Genomic DNA, 13,227 nt, shown 5'->3' on the forward strand with positions numbered 1-13,227 from the left:
TCCTGAGAGTGGGACCCTGTTTCATCCGTTCTGACAGCTTCCTAGTTGACTACTGTCATCCTGGAAAACATGATGAGGCTTCACAGCCTACCAAGTTCATCCCTACAGAAAAAAATATATCCCATCATACTACATACTCAAAATGATGACTTCTTTAAGTTCACTTCCAGGCAGTGAGACTTCCTAAGTTCACTTCCAGGCAGTGAGACTTCCTAAGTTCACTTCCAGGCAGTGAGACTTCCTAAGTTCACTTCCAGGCAGTGAGACAGCAAGAGAGCATTTTTGTATATGAAGACAAACAGCTGAAGTCAGAAGTTGCATCATGGTTAAGAAAAGTGAGAGCATGGAGGTTATTTTGGATAATCTGGTCTACATATTGTAGTTTTTTAAGGAAATGTGCCTTTCTTTGAAGAATCAGTGTACTGAGTCATTATTCATGTGCTCTGTATTTCATTTAGTAAGTATCTTTTTTTCAAGCTCTCTTCCCAAGTGTTTTTCTTTTCTCCCACAAGATATACAACTTTTTTTCTTTTTTTTTTTGTTTAAATTCAGACTCTGGAAAAAACACAACCCCTGCAACAGAGCAAATGAAGAGCAGCTGATCAGCAAGTCCAGCCTTCTCAGGCTTGCTGTCTAGCGGTCGTATCACCTGCTTGGGTAACACGGTCCATATGACAAGAGGCAAGAAAAGCTCTGGAAAAGGACAAGGGCTGAAGGGGATTCCAAGGGTAAAGCAGCTGCAGAATGAAACCTTATGGGAATCTTTTAAAGAACAGAGTATATAGCATGTAAAACAATGCCAGAAGATTGTTAAGATACATAGCAGTTCCCAGTGGCTAACAGCCTGAGAACATCAGCCTTGCTCTTCTGAGACTCAAGTCATCCAGACATCTGTCTGCAGGTGGAGAAACATCAGATGACCACCATCACTGGATCACCAGTGGGAACCAGACTCTTTCTGTGCAAAACCTAGTAAGAAACCTTTCCTCTCTCAGAAAGTTCCCTTTATTTTTGTTACAATTTACAAATTAATGAGGTTATTTTAATGATTAATCCATCTATACTTTTAAAATGGAGCAAATGCTCATTAAAGGGAGGCAGACAAGCTGCATGGAAAACTGAAATGCTCTGTGTATCCACCCCAGCAGCACAAGCTTTACCTTGCCCACTCTCCTGCCCTCCTCCGCTCCCTCAGCCCTGCCCTGAAGGGATTAACAGTTCATTTGTCATTCTGATTTAAAATTTGGTTTATTTGCTTGACAAAGCAGAAATTTATGAGAGGTGCAGTCACAATTCAAGGCTGAAACCACCAGCTTACATCATTAGCTACTGAATGTCATCCAGTTCTTCAAAACCCACACGTTCCACAAAAACGATCAAACGTCTTTATTATTTTAGATTCTGTTTCCCAGATCACAGAAATTTATCAAGATGTCTTAAAGCCTGTGACCTCTGCAAAGTCCAAGTTACCACCTTTTCCAAAACTGTTCTAAACTCATTTGCTGAATTAAAAAAAGGATGAGTATGAGCATTTGAATCTTCTAATGTAAGTGTCCAAGTTCGTTTGATTGACCCCTTTGCTTTTTTAAACACCAAGCTAAAGTATTTATGAATAGTTAGACCTTTCCTCACAGCCTCAGAAGTTCAGGCTCGAGGTGAGGAGAAAGTTCTTCACAGAGAGAGTTGTTAGCCATTGGAATGGGCTGCCCAGGGAGGCGGTGGAGTCACCATCCCTGGAGGTGTTCAAGAGGGGACTGGATGTGGCACTTGAAGCCATGGTTTAGTTGTCATGAGATATTAGGTAATAGGCTGAACTTGATGATCTCTGAGGTCTTTTCCAACCTGGTTGATTGTATGATTCTATATTAAAGACCTGTTTTCAATTTTTACTTTATTGGCTAATCTTTGCTTATATAAGGTAAGGTATCTTACTTTTGAAATATGCAAATGCACACTTCAGACAGTTATTAGGATGTATTTGCTCAAGGCTCAATTACCTCAAGTCAGTGAAGTCCAAGGAATAAAGCTGGTTGTGAGGTCATAGGAAAATGCTGAACAGGAGCTAAGCAATGACAGGCTTACACGGCTTACAACATTCCATTCCTCCATCTTCTTCTCCCCTTATTTCACAGGGTTTCTAATAACAACTAAAGTGTCCTTTTCTGTACAGATTTTCAAAACACAAGCTCCCTTCATGTGTCTACCCCCTTGATTTTCTACCAAGGAAATTAAACATCATTAAAATGCTTCTTTAATCATAAAAATCCCTTTTTCTTGTAAAATAGACCAATCTAGTGCTGATACAAAAAATAACTCCTGCTTCAACACACACCAAAACACTTCAAACATTCACCATTCTGAGTGAAGAAATGGTCTCAGCTCCAAGCATGAACCCATACTGCAGTCCCTGCACACAAAGTGTCTCTGTGGTTGTGTCACAGGGCAAGACAAAGAGATTAAGTTACCTGACAAGGCATCCATTCCATACTCAGTTTGTGGCAACAAGAATGCAGTTGAACCACAATATCAAGGCATGTCCTAACAGTGAGACTGGGCTAGGTTTCAGACAAGACACAGAAGTTTGGTTGGGCTTTGTGGGTCTATTTACTCATTTACCCCCTCCTTGCTCTCAGGGACCCTCGTTTGCTGTTCCTTTCAGCAGTTAAAAAAGCTAGACAAACATGCAATGAGAAAAGAGGAGCTGGGAAAGAAAGAAGGAGAAAAAAACAAAATCAAATCAACCATTACATCACAAAGAACACATATTATCTCAGCAGTTCCCCATCTTCTTTTCTCAGCCAAGATGCTGCAGCCTTCATTCCCATTCCAGTATCAGTCCCAGGACTCACAGTATCACAGTATCACTAAGGTTGGAAGAGACCTCAAGGATCATTGAGTCCAACCTGTCTCCACAGACCTCATGACTAGACCATGGCACCAAGTGCCACATCCAATCCCCTCTTGAACACCTCCAGGGATGGTGACTCCACCACCTCCCTGGGCAGCGCATTCCAATGACGAACAACTCTTTCAGTGAAGAACTTTCTCCTCACCTCCAGCCTAAACATCCCCTGGTGCAGCTTGAGACTGTGTCCCCTTGTTCTGGTGCTGGTTGCCTGGGAGAAGAGACCAACCCGTTCCTGGCTACAACCACCTTTCAGGTAGTTGGAGAGGGCAATGAGGTCACCCCTGAGCCTCCTCTTCTCCAGGCTAAACAATCCCAGCTCCCTCAGCCTCTCCTCACAGGGCTGTGCTCAAGGCCTCTCCCCAGCCTTGTTGCCCTTCTCTGGACACGTTCAAGTGTCTCGATGTCCTTCTTAAACTGAGGGACCCAGAACTGGACACAATACTCAAGGTGCAGCCTAACCAATGCAGAGTACAGGGGCACAATGACTTCCCTGCTCCTGCTGGCCACACTATTCCTAATGCAGGCCAGAATACCATTGGCCCTCTTGGCCACCTGAGCACACTGATGGCTCATATTTAGGTGGCTGTCAATCAGCGACTCTAGCCTCAATCTCAGTCATTTGAACATAGTGTCATATCAGTCCCGGTCCTTTCAATAGTTTCCTAGTACCCACTTAGAATAGAATAGAATAGAATAAACCAGGTTGGAAGAGACCTTCAAGATCATCATGTCCAACCTATCATCCAACACCACCTAATCAACTAAACCATGCAACCAAGCATCCTGTCAAGCCTCGTCCTGAACACCCCCAATGACGGCGACCCCACCACCTCCTTGGGCAGCCCATTCCAATGGGCAATCACTCTCTCTGTGTAAAACTTCCTCCTAACCTCCAGCCTAAACCTCCCCTGGCGCAGTCTGAGACTGTGTCCTCTTGTTCTAGTACTGGTTGCCTGGGAGAAGAGACTAACCTCTGCCTCACTACAACCCCCTTCAGGTAGTTGTAGACAGCAATAAGGTCACCCCTGAGTCTCCTCTTCTCCAGACTAAGCAACCCCAGCTCCCTCAGTCTCTCCTCATAGGGCTTGTGTTCCAAGCCCCTCACCAACTTTGTTGCCCTTCTCTGGACAAGCTCCAGCAAGTCAACCTCCTTCCTAAACTGAGGGGCCCAGAACTGGACACAGGACTCGAGGTGCGGCCTAACCTGTGCAGTGTACAGGGGCAGAATGACCTCCTTGCTCCTGCTGGCCACACTCTTCCTGATGCAGGCCAGGATGCCATTGGCCCTCTTGGCTGCCTGGGCACACTGCAGGCTCATGTTCAGCCTACCATCAACCAGCTTCCATCATTCCACTTCACCAATTTATCAGTACCTTCCCTCTCTTCTCCAGGGAGCATCACTCCAGAACCCTTTTCAGCTCTGGTATCATTTCCATCTCTTCTACCATCTTGGATATTAACGGCTTTCAAGAACATGGAGGGAGGAAGCAATATTAACAGTGCAACAACTGGGAATGAAGAAAAGCAGGCACAAGGAAGATAAAAGAAACAAAGCTTGGTCCAAAAATTTTGGATCATAAGGCCAGACACATGGATATCTAGTAAAACCAACCCTGAGGACTTAGAGCCCCAAGAACAGGCAAAGTAGTAATCTCCATTAGTTAAGCCTAAAATTATAGCATGCAGTGAAGAGCATGTCACAGAAGTCCAGGCAACATTTTATGCTGGAAACATACTGAAACCATAAAATGACTACTGTCAACAGATATTTACCTTTTAACTTAGCACCACTACTTTTTTTCAACTGGATGAGCAAGTGGCTCTTAGCTACTGCAGAAGTATACAAACATCCCCCCCCCCCCCCCCATTTTGCATTGTGGCTTCACAACTGCACTGTCCAACCTTGCTGTTGTTGGTCAAAGGCATTTCCATGAATAGCCCTTATGGGGCTGGACAGTTCTTGTTACTTTGAGTCACTGGATAACTGTGCCAAATAGTACCACACTGCCTCTACTCTGGTAAAACACAGCTGTGTGAAGTACTGTGGGTGAAGGAAGCAGATACCACCATGAGCACAGCAAACATTTGGATTTAAACCAAGCATTTGCAAGAAGATCTGGATATTCCCACCAGCACAATTCCTGCCATGCTTCTCCACCCCAACACTCTTGCCTCCATGCTGCTCAAATGTGCAGCTGCTCTTGCTTGTGGCTTGTTCAGCAAGCAGCACCCTTCATCTCTAAATGCCTCCCAAAAACCCACAATGCCAGGCAACTTGTACGTCTCATCTGTAAGCTCCCTCTCCTAGTCCTGAAAGTTAGGCACTGTTTCAAGGCACTTGCCTTTTAAGTACTATGTCCACAGTGCTATATGCATTTACAATAGAGAAGACAAAGTCACAAAACACACCTCATAGTTAGACAGGCAAATAGAGACTTTGGCACTGGATCCCTGCACCACCACAGTCAACTCCACCAAGCTGGAAGCCCTGCAGAGTACACCTGCTCCTGCAAAGCCCACATTATCTCTGTGGTGACACACTGTGGTATCACCAACATCAATCTCAAAATCAGGCCATTTACCAACTCTCTCATTTCAAGGCAAACAGCTGTCTAATAACAATTTGTTCAGGCATTTCCTCAAGCAGTTCATCTTTGGACTAAAAGTTAGAAATACAGAAAGGACAAAAAAACCCAAAACAACCCACAAATGAAAAGCTGTGTATTTAGAATAGAATCACAGAATCACCAAGGTTAGAAAAGACCTCAGAGACCATCAAGCCCAACTTGTCATCCAACAACTCGTGACTACTAAACCATGGCACCAAGGGCCATGTCCAATCCTCTCTTGAACACCTCCAGGGATGGTGATTCCACCACCTCCCTGGGCAGCACATTCCAATGGCGAACAACTCTCTCAGTGAAGAACTTTCTCCTCACTTCCAGCCTAAACTTCCCCTGGTGCAGCTTGAGACTGTGTCCCCTTGTTCTGGTGCTGGTTGCCTGGGAGAAGAGACCGAACCCCCTCCTGGCTACAACCACCCTTCAGGTAGATATAGACAGCAATAAGGTCTGTCCCGAGCCTCTTCTTCTCCAGGCTAAACAATCCCACCTCCCTCAGCCTTTCCTCATAGGCCTTGTGCTCAAGGCCTCTCCCCAGCCTCGTTGCCCTTCTCTGGACATGTTCAAGTGTCTCGATGTCCCTCTTAAACTGAGGGTCCCAGAACTGGACACTGTACTCAAGGTGTGGCCTGGTCAGTGCTGCATACAGGGGCACAATGACTTCCCTGCTCCTGCTGGCCACACTATTCTTGATGCAGGCCAGGATGCCATTGGCTTTTTTGGCCACCTGGGCACACTGCTGGCTCATGTTTAGGTGGCTGTCAACCAGTACCCCCAGGTCCCCTTTTGTTTGGCAGCTCTCCAGCCACTCTGACCCCAGCCTGTAGCACTGCATGGGGCTGTTGTGGCCAAAGTGCAGCACCTGGAACTTAGACTTGTTGAATGACATCATGTTGGATTATGCCCATTTGTTTTCATGAGAAAGCAGCCCATATCTGGATCTACTGGGCTATATATAAAATTTCTCTTACAAGTGGAATGCCAAACAAGCAGCACTTCAAAATGCAAGCTAAATGTTCAACTCCTTATTTACCAACTGTCTACCTGAATTTGAGTTTTAGCAGAGTACTGACTTCTCATCAAACCTGTACTAAGCCTACTTAAACTAGTTTCTCAACAAAGCACACCAACCTGTCTTACGAATCTCTGTTTTCTTCTTGCACATGCCACATTCATGGATAGGATAGGATAGGATAGAATGGAATGGGATGGGATGGAATGGAATGGAACCAGGTAGGAAAAGACTTTTGAGATCATCAAGTCCAACCTATTACCCAACACCATCTAATCAACTAAACCATGGCACCAAGCATCCCATCCAGTCTCTTCCTAAACACCTCCAGTGATGGTGACTCCACCACCTCCCTGGGCAAAAAAAGCATTTTGCAGGATCTGCGTCCCTGGAGACTTGACAATAAAAGGCACAAACTATGAAAATGAACTCAATCTCTGTCCTGTCTAATTCTAAACTGTATGGTTTACACATTTGTTTCTTATTTCTTCCCTTTTAATGCTCAGTAGTTAAATAATGAAGAAATACTTCTGGTTGTTAAGTAACAATTCCAGGGTCAAAGACCACTAGAAGTACTAGAGCAGCTGTGACTGTGCGAAGAGTCAACAAGGGTCACAACAAAAATCCATTATTATTACAAAACAAGCAAAGAAACATAAATACTTGCTGCCACAAAAAAAGACAACAAACTCAACTACCACTAACCTCTCATACTAATCACACCAGCTGTATGTAGCTACCAGTCCCGCAGAATAGTTGGTATGGTAGAGCAGCTAACATTTCACACAGAGTATGAATGCCTTCAGGGACCTAGGGGTACTGGTTGATAGTAGGCTGAACATGAGCCAGCAGTGTGCCCAGGTGGCCATGAAGGCCAATGGCATCCTGGCCTGCATCAGGAATAGTGTGGCCAGCAGGAGCAGGGAAGTCACTGGTTAGGTCACACCTTGAGTCCTGTGTCCAGTTCTGGGCCCCTCAGTGTAGGAAAGATGTTGAGTTCCTGGAACATTTCCAGAGGAGGGCAACAAAGCTGGGGAGGGGTTTGGAGCACAAGCCCTATAAGGAGAGGCTGAGGGAGCTGGGGTTGCTTAGCTTGGAGAAGAGGAGGCTCAGGGAAGACCTTACTGCTGCCTACAACTAGCTGAAAGGAGGTTGTAGCCAGGTGGGGGTTGGTCTCTTCTGCCAGGCAACCAGCACCAGAACAAGAGGACGCAGTCTCAAGCTGGAAGTTTAGGCTGGATGTTTGGAAGAAGTTCTTCCCAGAAAGAGTGATTGGCCACTGGAATGGGCTGGCCAGGGAGGTGGTGGAGTCACCATCACTAGAGGAGTTTAAGAGAGACTGGATGAGGCACTTGGTGCCATGGTTTATTTGATAAGATGGTGTTGGGTGATAGGTTGGACTTGATGATCTCAAAGGTCTTTTCCAACCTCATTAATTCTATTTGATTATGGAATTAGCAGTTATTGCTATCTTACAATATAGCAGGCATCCAAATTTAATCACTTCTATCACCCCTGCATCCCTATGGACTGACACAGATGCATGCATACAGAAGAATCTGCCCCAAGTGGTGATACAGTCAATGGTTCCCTGTCGTTCTTCAGACGGACTTCACAGAAACCACTTTCACAAACACCATATTTAGTTGGCTGACAACTACTGACCAGAAACAGCTGCATTCATGTTAGGTTTGTCTTATCTTCACTTTGCCTTTCCAACCAAAACATAGTTCATAAAGAGAAGAAAATGAGATGATGCTATCAGCCTGCTTTTAAAGGAAAGATCAGTTTAAGGATGGCTTGTTTGGTTTTGTTTCAACTCAGTTAACAGATCAGTTAGGCTGACAAGTTCTAGTCTAACGAGTTCCAGCTTATAACCAGGTTCTGCCATAACTGGATGTTGGGAAGAAGTTCTTAATAGAAAGAGTGATTGGCCATTGGAATGTGCTGCCCAGGGAGGTGGTGGAGTCATCATCTCTGAAGGCGTTCAAGAGGGGACTGGATGTGGCACTTGGTGCCATGGTTTAGTTGGTTAGATAGTGTTGGATGATAGGTCGGACTCAATGATCTCAAAGGTCTTTTCCAACCTGGTTAATTCTATTCTATTCTCTTACTGAATTAACAAGCTGTTTGACCACACACCAACAGTGTCTAACAATGTTTGGCTCCGAGGCATATTGCTCTGCCAGCTTTATGATAAAAATCAGTAAGAGGATTTGCCCTATTCATAACAGAATACTTCTAACAGCCTTTCCCTTTGTGAAAACGTATGCAGACAAATTTGAATCCTGTGCTGGTTTTGAATGCTGTAACTACAGAAAACTCATAGTTATAAATGCAAGAATTTACAATGAAAACTCCAGGCAGGAAAATATTTTCCAGTGGGATTGTCATGAAGCTCTTGTCAAGCAATAAGTTTACTTGTGTTGTTTAAATAAAACAAACAAACAAAATAATCAGAGACTCTAAAGGTTACTATTAAAGAATAGGAACATGGAGGTGTGTGGAGGCATGGTTTTGCTTCTTCAGTTAGACTATGTGCACAACAGACTTCAAAAACAATCTAAAGAACACAGAGCCTCAGAAGAGGCAAAGGATAGTTCTAGATTAAAAAAAAAATAATAATCTTGTTTGGAAAAACTGTGACAAGCATCATAAAGTCTGGACTCCAGCTGCTCATCTTTGGACTGACATTCAAGTCAGTGGCTTGGAAGAGTCCCCAGATCTCCCATTTCAGGCTGGCATCTCAGCTACTTCTACATCAGGATGTTGGCGATTCATAGAATCAACAAGGTTGGAAAAGACCTCAAAGATCATCAAGTCCAACCTGTCACCACAGACCTCATGACTACTAGACCATGGCACTAAGTGCCACGTCCAATACCCTCGTGAACACTTCCAGGGACGGTGAGTCAACCACCTCCCTGGGCAGCACATTCCAATGGGCAGCAACTCTCTGTGAAGAGCTTTCTCCTCACCTCGAGCCTAAACGTCCCCTGGGGCAGCTTGACACAGGGCCCCCATGAAACAATAAAACACAAAGCAACAGAGCATTTCCATTATAATGTGTTATGCACATTTGTCAATAAATGCAGAATATGAATAGACTAAACTGAAACCACACGGGTTCTACACATTGGCCACAACATCCCCATGCAGTGCTACAGGCTGGGGTCAGAGTGGCTAGAGTGGCCAGGCAGAAAGGGAACTGGGGGTAGTGGTTGACAGCCAGCTGAACATGAGCATGTGCCCAGGGGGCCAAGAAGGCCAATGGCATCCTGGCTTGTATCAGGAATAGTGTGGCCAGCAGGAGTAGGGAAGTCATTCTGCCCCTGTACACAGCACTGGTTAGGCCACACCTTGAGTACTGTGTCAGTTATGGGCCCCTCAGTTTAGGAAAGATGAGTTGCTGGAACATGTCCAGAGAAGGGCAACAAAGCTGTTGAGGGGTTTGGAGCACAGCCCTGTGAAGAGAGGCTGAGAGAGCTCAGCCTGGAGAAGAGGAAGCTCAGGGGTGACCTTATGGCCATCTACAACTACCTGAAGGGAGGTTGTAGCCTGGTGGGTGTTGGTCTCTTCTCCCAGGCAACCAGCACCAGAACAAGAGGACACAGTCTCAAGCTGTGCCAGGGGAGGCTTAGGCTGGATATTAGGAAGAAGTTCTTCATAGAAAGAGTGATTGCCCATTGGAATGTGCTGCCCAGGGAGGTGGTAGAGTCACCATCACTTGAGGTGTTTAAGAAGATGAAGCACTTGGTGCCATGGTTTATTTGATTAGATGGTGTTGGGTGATGGGTTGGACTTGATGATCTCGAAGGTCTTTTCCAGCCTGGTTAATTCTGTTCTGTTCTCTTGTTCTGGTGCTGGTTGCCTGGGAGAAGAGACCAACCCCCTCCTGGCTACAGCCACCCTTCATGACACTCAGTAAAATTGTATCATAGACATTTAAGGTGTACGTAGGCTCTTTATACCAACTAGCCTTCAGGACTACACATTCCTGCAACAAAAGTAAATTATCATAGCTTAAAAATGCTGACTCAACAAAAAATCCAGAGCAAGCAAGTGCCTGAGAAGACTGAGGTACTTTATTTTCTTCTTCTTAAGCTGAGTAAACATTAGTTCAATTTATATGCACGTCCCATGTGAAGCTGGAAAGTTTTCAAGCACTTAACTGCGAGATAAAATTTCAAAACCAGATTAAAACATCTATGCATTCAGATGCATTAAAAATATCTGACACAGTAATATAAATATTTTATGGTCCCTCTATTTTATTAGATTTTTCCAAAAATCCAATTCAATTAACAACATTAGCACCAGCAATTAGCATGCTGCCAGGAATGTCAAGATTGGTTTCCAAATATCTCTGCATGTCATCATTAGGGCTCTTCATGTACTTCAAAAAGAAGATTAAAAGCATGATTAAAGAGGCTGTTAAATGTTTTACACGAAGGTTCTTTTCTTTTAGTTCATCTGGTTGTACAAAAGCTCGTTTTGTGGATCCATCACTTTTCTGATTAGTCTGATGAATGAAGTATTGACTTATGCCTGTGTAATTCTGTGGTGTAACACAACTGTATTCACTTAACAATTAATCAAAGACAATGGAAGACATTGTTCAGTTTTGCTTATCAGTTTTCTTAGCAAGAACAAATTCTCAGGCTCCTGAAAATGAAATATTGCAACATAACATAAAAGCTCTGTTTTGATTTAGTGTAATTTGACTGCCTCAACACACTGCAAATAATTTATTTCCAGATGGCACTAAAAGATATAAATGATTCCTTCCTTTCACTGGCAGTTTAATAAACTTCAGGCCAAAAGAAGTTTTAACTTTTCTTTGTAATTAGTTAGGATGCTTTTCAAACCTGATAGCAAAAATAATAACTTGTTTTCCCCATCATATACAGTATCACAGTATCACTAAGGTTGGAAGAGACCTCGATGATTGAGTCCAACCTGTCACCACAGACTGCATGACTACACCATGGCACCAAGTGCCACGTCCAATCTCCTCTTGAACACCTCCAGGGATGGTGACTCCACCACCTCCCTGGGCAGCGCATTCCAATGACGAACAACTCACTCAGTGAAGAACTTTCTCCTCACCTCAAGTCTAAACATCCCCTGGTGCAGCTTGAGACTGTGTCCTCTTGTTCTGGTGCTGGTTGCCTGGGAGAAGAGACCAACCCCTTCCTGGCTACAACCACCTTTCAGGTAGTTGGAGAGGGCAATGAGGTCACCCCTGAGCCTCCTCTTCTCCAGGCTAAACAATCCCAGCTCCCTCAGCCTCTCCTCATAGGGCTTGTGCTCAAGGCCTCTCCCCAGCCTTGTTGCCCTTCTCTGGACACGTTCAAGTGTCTCCATGTCCTTCTTAAACTGAGGGGCCCAGAACTGGACACAGGACTCAAGGTGCAGCCTAACCAATGCAGAGTACAGGGGCACAATGACCTCCCTGCTCCTGCTGGCCACACTATTCCTAATGCAGGCCAGGATGCCATTGGCCCTCAATTCACATTGGCCCTTAATTCACATAAACTATCACTATTGTAAAAAACACATCATGAAAATAATCTTACAACCTTAAAATAAAAACCAAGGGTCTATAAATTTACTCTCTCTTAATACTTTCACTATTTATATAAAAGAATGCACAAAGGTTTTTAAAGTTATGTAAGAAAGATTATAGTAATCCATTATTGAAAGTGCTCCTAAGTAATATCTGTCTTAGAACTTGTTCCCATTGACTTTAGCATGGCAAGGTTAAGATTTAGATATAAAAAAACGCATGACTACTAGGTTACTATAAAGTATCTAGATTGAAATGAGAGTTTTCTCCTATCTCTATAGCTCTGAAACAACAAACTTCATATTGTACACGGGCCTAAACATCAAAAAGGAGAAACAGCATTTGCCCTCTTGCAATTGAGGACCCCTGCTGCTGCAGACCTCCAGCTGGAAATCTCAAGTTAAGCTTACTCCAATCCTCCCCCAAACCACATTTTAATACAAAACCCCAGCACAGTTTCTCAGCTGTTTTAGCTGCAGTTTGAATATTTCCTGTTAGATGAAAGCAAAGGTTGCACAAATCTCAGCCAACTTCTCACTCTTTTTTTTTTTTCCCCCCCCTGGTCATTTTGTGCAAACTTTGTGAGGTCCAGGTATCGTGTATATAAACCTGCACAGATCCACAAGAAAAACACAACCATATGCACTTTGGGAGAACCCAACACATACTGCAGCGAGAAACGCAGGAGCCAAACTCTGCTTGTGTAAGACTCCTGGATATCCTCAAGAGCTGAAGGATTTTTCCTGTCAGCTTTCTCCTACTGTAATTATGACAGTAAACTCTGATACATCTCTTTCATATCCACTGCTCACATTCTCTTAGGCTTACAGATTGCTTAGAATCCTGCTTATCCTCATGTTAGAAGACAAAGCCCAAGCCTGCAAAGGGCTACCAGCTACACTTCCAAGAAGCACACAGATATATGGCACTCCTTTATCTCAGTGTTCCCAACGGGCTAAATATGTTTAAACTCCAAACTTTGAAAATGTGAGTTTGATGGGCTCTTTGGTTTTGAGTGCTTGGAGCTTTTTTTGTTTTATTGATTTTTTGGCTGTTTATGTCCTCAAACTCACTGACATCCAGATGAAGGACAAACATTTTGGGTCCCTTGACAGTC

The 13,227-nt window shown here is 44.1% G+C and overlaps 1 protein-coding gene across 1 annotated transcript in view; it reads right to left on the reverse strand.

Annotated features, from left to right (window-relative positions):
* TSPAN12 (tetraspanin 12) overlaps nt 1-13,227 on the reverse strand; it is a 59,284-nt gene that overhangs the window by 25,548 nt on the left and 20,509 nt on the right. The window lies entirely within an intron of this gene.

Source organism: Dryobates pubescens, chromosome 27 (assembly GCF_014839835.1).
Source record: "Dryobates pubescens isolate bDryPub1 chromosome 27, bDryPub1.pri, whole genome shotgun sequence".
NCBI classification, from domain to species: Eukaryota; Metazoa; Chordata; class Aves; order Piciformes; family Picidae; genus Dryobates; species Dryobates pubescens.